We start from the raw sequence: 11515 nt of genomic DNA on the forward strand, positions 1-11515 counted from the left end.
GCAGTAATAGTCGTAATAACATAAGCTTTTAATATTAAACCAAAACTAACATATGATCATGAGGAGGGGAGGCAGAAAGTATGCTTGTGTGGCAAAGTGTGTGGATGGAGTGGATAATGTGTATGTTTATTAAAGAACACACTAGAATATTCTTTTCTTTCATGAAAAGAATTCAACAGATGAAGCCCAAAACAGAAAAATCAAGAAAAGCAATATAAAAATGTTATCTTCCTTTAAAAGACAGAATACAAAAACAAGACACTCAGAAGAGCTAAAAGTGATTGTCTCAAGAAAGCAGACACAGAGAACTAGTTATGTTTTTACTTTGATAAAAATACAAAGACGATTAAGAAAAATAATATGAAGTGACGAGTAGGAAAAAGGAAGGTTACATGAAAGTGGAGAGAGACTACTTTTTGAAGTTATCTGAGTAAGAAGAATTTAAGTAAGGCAGTTATAAATTATATATAGAACCAACATCTAAACAGTCAGCTTTATGTTTCTTAGGTTTTGAATTGGGGAAAATAACCATTTCTTCTTACACCCTGTACTTCTTTAATATGACAAGAGGAAACGTAATATTTCTAAATTATACACTTCTAGGTCAATAGAATAAAAGAGACTTTTTTATTCTTCACTAAAAAACTCAGGCCCAACTCCATGAAAATGACCATATATAAGAATTAAAATAATGTTTAACAGGAAAGGACTTTTTTTCTGTGATTATGGTTTTGATAAATAACTTGCAAAGCAACTTTAATAATAAGGATCAAAATTTCTTATGTCAAACTTCTTTAATTAATATCAAATAAGAAAGCATCCACAATAACCAACATGCAATGTTAAAATCCCACCCATAGACACCCTAATAGGATTTCAAGATAACAATGAAAGGTAGCCATACTTTACATTTCTACAATATTTACTATCTCAGCACCCTAAGAGACAGTAAACATAAAATTATCACATTAGAACAAATTCATCTGTCAAATTTTTCTAAAAGACTAGCCAAAAAATGAGCAATTAAAATAATTTTTAGTCTTTAGCAGTAGATTAACAGGTCAGACCTGTATTTTAGTTACAACATATTTTCAAATTGCCAGAGGTACATGCTTACACATACACTGTAAACAGTATACTCATAAAACTACAAATACATGAATAGATTCAGAGACCATTTTAACTTTAATTTTTTTTACTCAAATAAACAGTATATTTGAAAAGTTATAGAAATATTATTTCTTAATTTATACTTTTCAGTTTTCCCTATTTACCATCAAATAAAAAGTCTTCCTAGTACATTTGTTCAATGAACTAATATTTGAGTTTCAGGTACAATATAGAAATAAATTCTTTTAGTAACACTGTCAGATTGACCTTTGTTTATGCAAATTCTTCATTTTATTGCAGATTCCTGCAAGGATACAAATGTCTCTGACATTAAATAAATTATATATATATATAAAATGTGTGTGCATATATCTATATTTGTATATACATACATATACATATATATGGGTGTCTGGGGATATAGTTTTGTGGTAGATCATCTTGGGGTTCAATCCTAAGTATTGCAAAAAAAACCCCAAAAAATCCAAGCTAAGACTACTAGAAGTTTTTTCATTATGAAAAAGTTAAAATTCAATTTAAGAAGAAATAAATTTCATTCCAAAGATATACACTAAAACTATAATACTGCTGATAGAAATTAAAGACCTCAGTAAATAAAGAGAGAGACTTTATTTTTTATTTGGAAGACTCAACACTGTGTCAATTCCTCTGAAGGAATCTATTAAATCAATACAATTCCAATCAAAATTCCAGAAAATTTTTTTGTAGAAATTGATGTGCTGATTTAAAAATTCTAATGGAAATACAAAAATATTTTAGAATAATGAAAACAAAAGAACAAAGTTGGAGCATTAACATTACCTGATGTCAAGAATTTTTATAAAGCAGGGCTGGGGTTATGACTCACTGGTAGAGTGCTTGCCTAACGTGTGAAGCACTAGCTTCGATCCTAAGCTCCACATTGAAATAAATAAATAAAATAGAGGTGTTGTGTCCATCTACAACTTAAAAACGTTTTCTTAAAAAAGAATTTTTATTAAAAAAAGAATTTTTATAAAGCAACAGTAATCAAAACTGTGTGGTACTGACCAGATACACACAAAGATAGAAAGTACAGAACAGACTGTCCTGAATTAAACCCATATATACTTGGAAGGTGTGAAGACCTTTAGCAAAGGAGAAAGGACAGCCTTTTCAAAATCTGATGGAACAACCAGCTATTCATATGCAAAAAAACCCTACCAAATATGGAATTGTCATACTACATGTAAAAGTCAATTCAAATGAATCACAGATCTAAATGTAAACCTAGATCTCTAAAACTTGTAAAAGAAAATAAGTAGGTAGAAAATTTTTGTAACCCTGGGTTAGACAAAGACTTTTTGGATATGACATAGTCCCCCCTAAAAAAATATTCCAAACAGATAAACTGGAATTCATAAAAATCTGAACATTTGCTCTTCAAAGACCTCATTAAGAGAATGAGAGCTCAGCATGGTGATGCACACCAGTAATCCCAGCTGTTCAGGAGGGTGAGGCTGGAGGATCACAAGCTCCAGGACAGCCAAGGCAAGTTAGTAAGACTGTGTGTATGTGTGTGTATATGTGTGTGTGTGTGTGTGTGTGTGTGTGTGTGTGTGTGTCTGGGGATATAGTTCAGAAGAAGAGCATATTGGGGTTCGATCCCAAATACTGAAAAAACAAACAAACAAAAAACAAGCTATAGACTGGACAAAAATCTTTGTAGTATAGACTGATAAAGGGCTTATATCAGACAAATTCTCAAAACTCAATAACAAAACAAGCAACATGGGCACAAAATCTAAACAAACTTCTCCAAAGAAGAAACATGGATAGTAAATAAGAATGTGAAAATGTTCAACATCACTAATCATTAGGGAAATGCAAATTAAAACCACAAGAGACCATTGCTGAACTATTAGAATGGCTAAAATTAAATTACCAAGTGCTGGCAGAATAAAATGCTAAATATTGCTGACAGTAATTTAAAAATGTACAATCAAACTTTGGAAATAGTTTGATAGTCTCTTAAAAAGTTAAAACATACCATCAATCCAATTACTCCTTGTAATTACCCAAGAGAAAATGAAATACATGTCTAGACAAAAACTTGCACACAAATGTTCATAGCAGCTTTATTTGTAATAGCCAAGATCTGAAAACCCAAAAGTATGTCAATAGGTGAAGGGAAAAACAAACCATAGTATATCTATATAACAGAATACTATCGAATAATAAAAAGAAACAAACTACTGATACATGCATATATGCAAACACATGGAAGATTTTTAAATAATGAGGATACTGGGTGTGGTGGCATATGCCTATTATAATCCAGAAATTCAAGAGGCTGAGGTAGGACAATCAAAAATTTGAGGCTAGCCTCAGCAACGTAGTGATACACTGTCTCAAAATAAAAAATAATAAAAAATTAAGAAATAAGGATGTAGCTCAGAGGTAAAGCACAACTGGGCTCAATCCTCAGTACCAATAATAATAATAATAATAATAATAATAATAATAATAATATTATTATTATTATTATTGAAAGAAGCCAGATTTTTAGAAAAGAGTATATACTGTATGATTCCACTAGGATAAAACTCTAGAAATGCAATTAATAGTGATAAAAAGCAGATCAGTGATTGCTTGGGGATGGGCAGTGGGAAGGGAAAAGAGAGAGAAGTACAAATAGTCAAAAGAAATTCAGAGGGTAAAAGGATGTGTTCATTATCTTTATTGTGATTTCACTGATGTATACCTAATATCAAAACTTATCAACCTGTACACTTTAAATATATGCATCTTACTATATGTCAATTACACTCCCAACAAACCTGTTAAAGAATATAATATTTTTAGGTAACATTTTTCTGATTAAGGTATATAATCAAGAACTGAAACCAAAGTTGTGCATTATACACTCATTAAGATCAGTCAAGAACCATAGAACAATTTCTCATTTTTTATTGCCTCCTATCTGCTCCCCACACTTTTATTCCCAATCTACTGGTAACCTAGTACCTTGTCATTAAGCACTCAGTAAATAAAAATATTAAAAGGTACAAGTTTTCAAAATACACAGCAAAAGTTAGAAAACTAATTTACAAGGAAGATTCAAGCAGACTCAATGATATGTAAGGCTGGTATGAGACACAAGGAATGATGTCTGAGTTCTGTTCTGGAAACTGGGTGTACCATTTATACTGGAAATGTAGGTTTACGGCCTGGGTTATGTCATGAACATCTATGTAGGATTATCCAAAAAGCAGGAGAATGTATCCATTTTAGAGAGGCTATAGGGGAAGACATCTCCAAGAAGATGATATCTGATGACAATAAAGACCTAACGGAGATAAAAGGGCCAGCAACATAATCACCTGAGGAAAAAGTGTTCCAGGAAGATAAAACAAGCATGAAAGTCCTTAGACTAGTACATGTCAATGTGTTATAGACATAAGAAAACCAGTATGGAGTAGGAGTGGAGCAAACAAAGGACAGTATTAAGTAGTTCAAAAGGTAGAAGCAGGAGGGGGCATCACTAACTACAGAAAACCTAGCAGGCCATAAAAACAAAAAACTTTTATTCTGAGAAGCATTGACAGAATTTTGAACAAAAGCGTGATATGATCTCACTTATCTCTGTTGTGCTAAGACCGAATGAAGCAAGAGACCAATTAAGAGACAATTTCAAAACTCCAAGAGATCAGTGATGATCACCTGATTCTAGGTGGTGAATTAAGAAAAGTATGAAATGGTGACTAGATGTAGTTAGAGTTGGAAGTAGAACTAAAAGAATTGTGAAAAGATTAGATACACTCCCATTTTTACCCCAAATACAGATTGCAGAATCACATCGGTTACACATCCACATTTTTACATAATGCCATATTAGTAACTGTTGTATTCTTGAATCTAATGTATGAAATATGATATGTCAAGAGCTTTGTAATGTTTTGAACAACCAATAAAAAATTATATATATATATATATATATATAAAGATTAGATACATGATATGAATAAAAAAGATTCATTCGCTTAGCCTTTTGGCTAAGATCAAGTGTAGTATCTGTTCTTATCAGTTTAATATCTGATACATCTTCTATCCAAGGACAATGAGATTCTTTGGAAATCTGGGAATGGAACCACCATTTGACCCAGCTATTCCTCTTCTTGGACTATACCCAAAGGACTTAAAAACAGCATACTACAGGGACACAGCCACATCAATGTTTATAGCAGCACAATTCACAATAGCTAAACTGTGGAGCTAACCTAGATGTCCTTCAATGGATGAAGGGGATTAAAAAATGTGGCATTTATACACAATGGAATATTACTCAGCATTAAAAAGAACAAAATCATGGCATTTGCAGGTAAATGAATGGCGCTGGAGAAGATAATGCTAAATGAAGTCAGCCAATCCCCCAAAACCAAATGCTGATTATTTTCTCTGATATAAGGGGGGTGACTCATAGTGGGGTAGGGAGGGACAGCATGGGAGGATTAAATTAATTCTAGATAGGGAAGAGGGGTGGGAGAGAAAAGGAGGGGGAAGGGAATTAGCAAGGATGGTGGAATGTGATGGTCATCATTATCCAAAGAACATGTATGAAGACTTGAATTGGGTGTCAACACACCTTATATACAGAAAAACTGTGGTATATATGTGTATTAAGAATTGTAATGCAAAAAAAGTACATGTATAATGGCATAAATTGACGTGCACATACTTTATATACAGAGATACGAAAAATTGTGCTCTATATGTGTAATAAGGATTGTAATGCATTCCACTGTTGTTGTGTATTTAAAAAAATAATAAAATCAATTAAAAAATAAAACTGAAGGCATGAATTAGATAGAAACCTAAAAAAAAGAAAGATTCAAAAATAACACAAAATAACACAAGATTTTTAGCTGGAACAATTGGAAGGATGGAGTAGACATTTACTGATATGGGAACTACTACAAAAGGAGCAAGTTCTGGGAGGAAAAGGAAGAATTCAATATTGATTGAGATAACCATCATACATATATGTGGAAGTATAAAAATTAAAAAAGCGAAAGTTAAAACTTAGGGGGGTGGCTGGGGATGTGGCTCAAGTGGTAGTGCGCTCACCTAGCATGCGTGAGGCACTGGGTTCGATTCTCAGCCCCAAATAAAAATAAAATAAAGATATTGTGTCCACCTAAAACTAAAAAATAAATATTAAAAAAAAACCTTAGGAGAGGGGTCTGAGGATATATACCTCCGTGGTATTTGCCTACTATGTTGAGAGGCAAGGAGAAGGAATTTGGAAATATGTATAAATGATATGTGAAATAATAAAGCTCTCTTTATACCCAAGAGAGTGGGTATAAAAAAAGAAACAAGTCTATAACTAAGCCCTGGGGAGGTCAAAATGATGTGGATGAGAAAATGAAAAGGAATCAAGATAGAAGAACTAGAAAGAATATCCTATAAAGCCATCCTAGGTGCCCTTCAAGAGATGAATGGATAAAGGAAAAGTGGCATATACACACAATGGAGTACTACTTAGCCATAAAGATGAATGACTTTACGACATTTGCTGGTTAAAGGATGAATCTGGAGACTATTATGTTAAGTGAAATAAGCTAATCCCCAAATACCAAAGATCAAATGTTTACTCTGTTATGTGGAAGCTAACCCACAGTAAGGGAAGAGATAAGAAAAAAAAACATATATATATATATAAGTTCAGTGGAGTAGACAAAGGGGAATGAAAGGAAGCAAGGGGAGATGGGAAAAGGAAAGAGTGGAATGAATCTAACATTACTTTCCTATGTACATATATGAATATACCACAATGAATCTCACCATCATGTATATTCACAAGAAATTAATTTTTTAAAAAAATAACTATATGAGTAAATGGCAGAAAGACCAGTAGAAGAAAGGGAGGGGGAAGAAGGAAGAATAGGGGAAGAAGAGGTACTGAGGACCAAATTAGAACAGGATATTGCCCATGCTTTTATAATTATGTCAAAATAGATTCTACTGTCATATATAACTAAAAAGAACCAATAAATTAATTAATTTTAAAAAATAAATAAATAAGAAACGATACCAAAGAGAGAAAATCAGAAGAGTATGTTGTTCTGGAAGTCATGTAAGAAAAGGACTTCCAGGGCTGGGGTTGTAGCTCAGTGATTGAGTGCTTGCCTCACATGTGTGAGGCACTGAGTTCAATTCTCAGCACCATATAAAAAAATAAATAAGTAAATAAAACAAAGATATTAAGGATTTTAAGGAAGAGGAAAATATCAGCAGTCAAATGCTGCTGATAGGTCAATTAAGAAAGTACTACAGATTGTTTTGTAAATAAGAAGTAGAATTTGAGTTTATAAAATAACTTGAAGAAAACTGTAAGAAAAATCTTACTTGAAAGAGCTAACACTAGTACCCATACTTAGATCTTGATGTTATTTTTATTGTGTTGCTTCACTACTACACATTAAAATGTGAAGTTTATAACACTTTATACATTTTAAAAGATTTCTACTTATTGTTACATTTTTATGAAAAGAAAAAAAAATTTTAAGTTGTTAATTTCTAACGCTGACTACATGAGATAATGCTAAATCCTTTAGTTTCATTAAAATTCCTTCTTAATTCCAATATAAAGGCTAACAGAGGATATAATCAAACTACTGTTCCTTTTAAAGAGAAGCTATGGTTAATATAAAAGACACATACTTGATTTATGTCAAGTGGTACACAGGTAATGCTGTGGACATTCAGCATAAAACACTTTAATGGAATATTATTACTCCAAATATACCATACCAAAATTAAACTGAAAATAGAAAAGGCTACTAAATCATGGCTGACAGGGAGCTAAATGCACCAAGTTAAAATGCATTTCTAATGCTCATCCAGTTCTGGCTGAACCCTTTGCATTAGTTTGAGCTATTGTTAGTTTAGAATAATTCCAAATGATTCTCTTGAGTTCTATTGTTGTATTCAGTAGCTTTAGGAAATCCAGAACAGGCCTCATGTTAAAAAAAAAAAAAAAAAACATAGGATCTCTTAGTTTCTGGCTTTAACCTGGAGTGATCTTTTCAAAGAGCAATTACGATCAAGTTAATGTAATTACTTTGCTACATAATTAACAAATAACCATACACAACTTTCTTGGTCTAAGGTAGAGACCTTAACTTCATCTACATATAGTCTACCACACAGGCTACTTCTCTTTATTCTCTTTGTTCTTAATTTAAATAAAGACCTTATTCTCTTTGTTCTTAATTTAAATAAAGTCCTACAGTTCCCTCTACCTCAAATCTCTTCTCCTCCTCTTTTGTTTTGTTAATTCCTACTTATCTTTCCTATAATTGCTTGCAACTTTATTGTCTGTCTCTCCCAGCCCTTTCCCAGCCATTTAGAATGAAAGTTTTATGAGGAAGGGCCCTTGCTACAATCTTCAGTATCAAGAATAGTGCCTGGCATACAGGATACACTCAGTACCATATATCCTCCCGAACCCAGTACTTCTTAAAGACTTCTGTGATCTATTATATATCAGTGACACCAATTTTATTTTCTTAAGTCACCCTATACTTTTCTTGTGGGCCTCAGGAAAGATCATGTACAGTCTTCTAAAACAAACTTCCAACAGACATTGGTAGAAAGGCAGAAAACACTAGAATCTTTCAGATTTCACAAAGGCATTTCTCAGTCAGAGCTCTTACCTACTTTTTCCTTGCCATGGACTGCTATTAATTAACCCACACATTTTCTGTATCACTTGCCTTTTAGACAGCTATCTGAGAGCAAAATTGTCACAGGGTAGGGAGGTCGATATTTAACAGGAATTGAATTAGACCCAGAAATTCAACCAATTCTTTCTAGCTCTGTCTGACATTTATAACTACAGATGGTAAGAAAATAGACATTTTTCTTTTCCATGGCTAGCCTGATAAGGAAAACCTTATAGAAAAATCATTTACCATGGAAATATCAGACTAAAAATGTGGTAAAATTGTTTTAAGACATATTTCCCATATGAAGAGTGCTAATTTATCTCAGCATATAAACAGCACATGCATAAAATAAAAGATATTTCAAAATCAAGGGTAATAAACTACACTTACAAATGTAGCCCCGTTCTTTTTTTTTTCCCCACAGAATACCATAGCTTCAATGTTCTTGGGGAGTATTGATGAAGGCACTTATGATCTTGGCTCTTTTGGGAAAGATACATAATTTAGCAATAATGTTAACAATCCACATATTATCAATTAATAATGTCATTTCAACTCTGCTTTGTAGCCCTGTATGTTTTTAAATGCCCTAGCTGAGGTTTTGCTTTTAAAGCTAAAGAAAGGGCTAAAAGTGCAGATCAGTGGTAAAGTGCATGGAGACCCTGAGTTAAGTTAAAGAACAACACATTTCTATTTTTACGATTATTTTTCCATAAATCCACTCCTCAGCCTTTGTGTTTCTACATAGTAAAATAAATACTTACATATTATTTTTTAAATCCCTTACATTTTCTTTCTTTCTTTTTTACAGAACACTTCATGAATTTGCTTTCACCCTTGCACAGAGGCCATGCTAATCTTCTCTGTACCATTCCAATTTTAGTGTATGTGCTGCAGAAGCTATCACCCCTTGTTTTTTCAATGTTGAAAATGATGATTTTGCCAAACAGTCTTCATAAAAATTAGCCAAAACTTGAAATCCAGCAAAAGATAATACTAGGCATTTCTCAGTGCAGTGTTCTGCTTGAAACTTTCATTATTTTCTATTATTATTTATAAGATAAATTGACCTATAAATACTAAAAGATTTACATGAATCTAACATTTTACTAGAGCTCTCATTAAATAATGACATCACTGACACATGTTTCTTTACATCTGCACAGAATTTTTGCCTTTCTGAAAATTCTATTTTAATAATTTTGGAGATTCCACTAAGATGTCTAAAATGCATTAACCTGACAGAGCCAATTAAACTACATTGCTACTGGATATTCATTACAGAAATCTAAGCTCAGAATTGGTATCTCATTTACAAAAACCCAAACCTCAGAACTTAGAATTTTGGTCTAGTTGGTAAATGCTTCTTAGAACTTTTGGTCTAGCTTGTAAAGGCTTTTACTGTTTAAAATTTATTGTTGTAATCTTAATATCCAACATGGTACCAAGTACCTAAAATGTGTTCAATAAATATTAAACAATGCATAGAGTTATAATATATCAAATGTTCAACGATAGTGCCAAATGAAAGACAGAAATAGTATAGTCAAATCCTAGTAGTCTGTAACTCTGTGGTCATCTGGAGGAAGGTGGTTAAGTTCTGCATGCTTTTCTTCTTTTTTTCTTCTCAGTGTTAGGGATAGAACTCAGGGCCTTGGCATGCTAGTAAGCATTCTACCACTGAGTTACATTCCCAACCAACAGTCTTTGAATATGAAGACAGTCTTCTTCATAATTGGTGGAAATTCTTATCATACAAAGACATGGTTAGCAGAGTGAATCTTGAGTACCTTAAGAGCTGTAATGCCTGCAACTCATAGTAGGCACTATGAAACTGCATGTCACAATGTTCCAAATACTGTAAAAATAGATATAATCTGAATCACTTTCACCAAAAATTTTCCATATATAAAAAATGATTCCATGGGAATGTATCTCAATTCTATAACACTGATTTAATAAATTAATAGAAATTGTTTTTATAATTCACCACAAAAGGCCAAATTTTCTTAGTAATTTTATAAGCAAAGGCTATACCACAATTGTTGAATACAACAATATAGTATCTGCAAGGCACCTAGAAAACAAGCACAACATTTAAATGCTAAGTAATAGGACCAAGGCAATGTACCAGGCTTAGATGCTAGTCCTGGTTTTGTTCTAACCTAGCCTGAAAAAAATAAATCTGAACCTGTACATGAGGAGTATTAGAATCAAAGCTACCTACACTTAAATACTATTTGCTACCACAAAGTACTAATGAGCACTTGCTTCATTCTGCCGACAATATAGGCCTACCTGGTAACTTCACTCACACTTATGCATGGTAGAAGGGCTAATTACTATCTAAGCATTTCCTCCTTTGTTTTTAATTCAGGCCAGAGTTCATTATCAACATTCAGCACACTTCCAAATTCATTCTCTCTCCTTACAGAATTGGGCTACACATGGAAGAAGGTCAATTTAATACTTTAGAACCCAGCACACCAGTGAAATGACAGTCATTCCACCAAGTGTTTAAGAAGCCACGACTTGGTGTTTGCCCTAAGGGAAGAAATGTCTACTTTTAAGAATCATGAAATTAGAAAATTTGAAATTCTGAATGCATGAAGAAAACGTTTTTACCTTTAAATGCACTACTGCCTTTCATTTCTAGGAATTTAATGTATAAAGAATTACATTCCAAGTGTAGG

General features: G+C 32.7%; 1 protein-coding gene, 1 non-coding gene and 1 pseudogene across 3 annotated transcripts in view; 1 reads left to right on the forward strand and 2 right to left on the reverse strand.

The window, feature by feature from the left end:
- The window catches only part of Sos2 (SOS Ras/Rho guanine nucleotide exchange factor 2), a 94137-nt gene that overhangs the window by 81351 nt on the left and 1271 nt on the right, over nucleotides 1–11515 (reverse strand). The gene's annotated exons all lie outside the window — the stretch shown is intronic.
- LOC143396174 (U2 spliceosomal RNA) lies at nucleotides 5123–5248 on the forward strand (annotated as a pseudogene).
- LOC143396017 (U6 spliceosomal RNA) lies at nucleotides 9624–9729 on the reverse strand. The gene has a single exon (XR_013090914.1). It is a non-coding gene; the product is annotated as a U6 spliceosomal RNA (small nuclear RNA).

This window comes from Callospermophilus lateralis, chromosome 3 (assembly GCF_048772815.1).
Source record: "Callospermophilus lateralis isolate mCalLat2 chromosome 3, mCalLat2.hap1, whole genome shotgun sequence".
Classification (NCBI taxonomy): Eukaryota; Metazoa; Chordata; class Mammalia; order Rodentia; family Sciuridae; genus Callospermophilus; species Callospermophilus lateralis.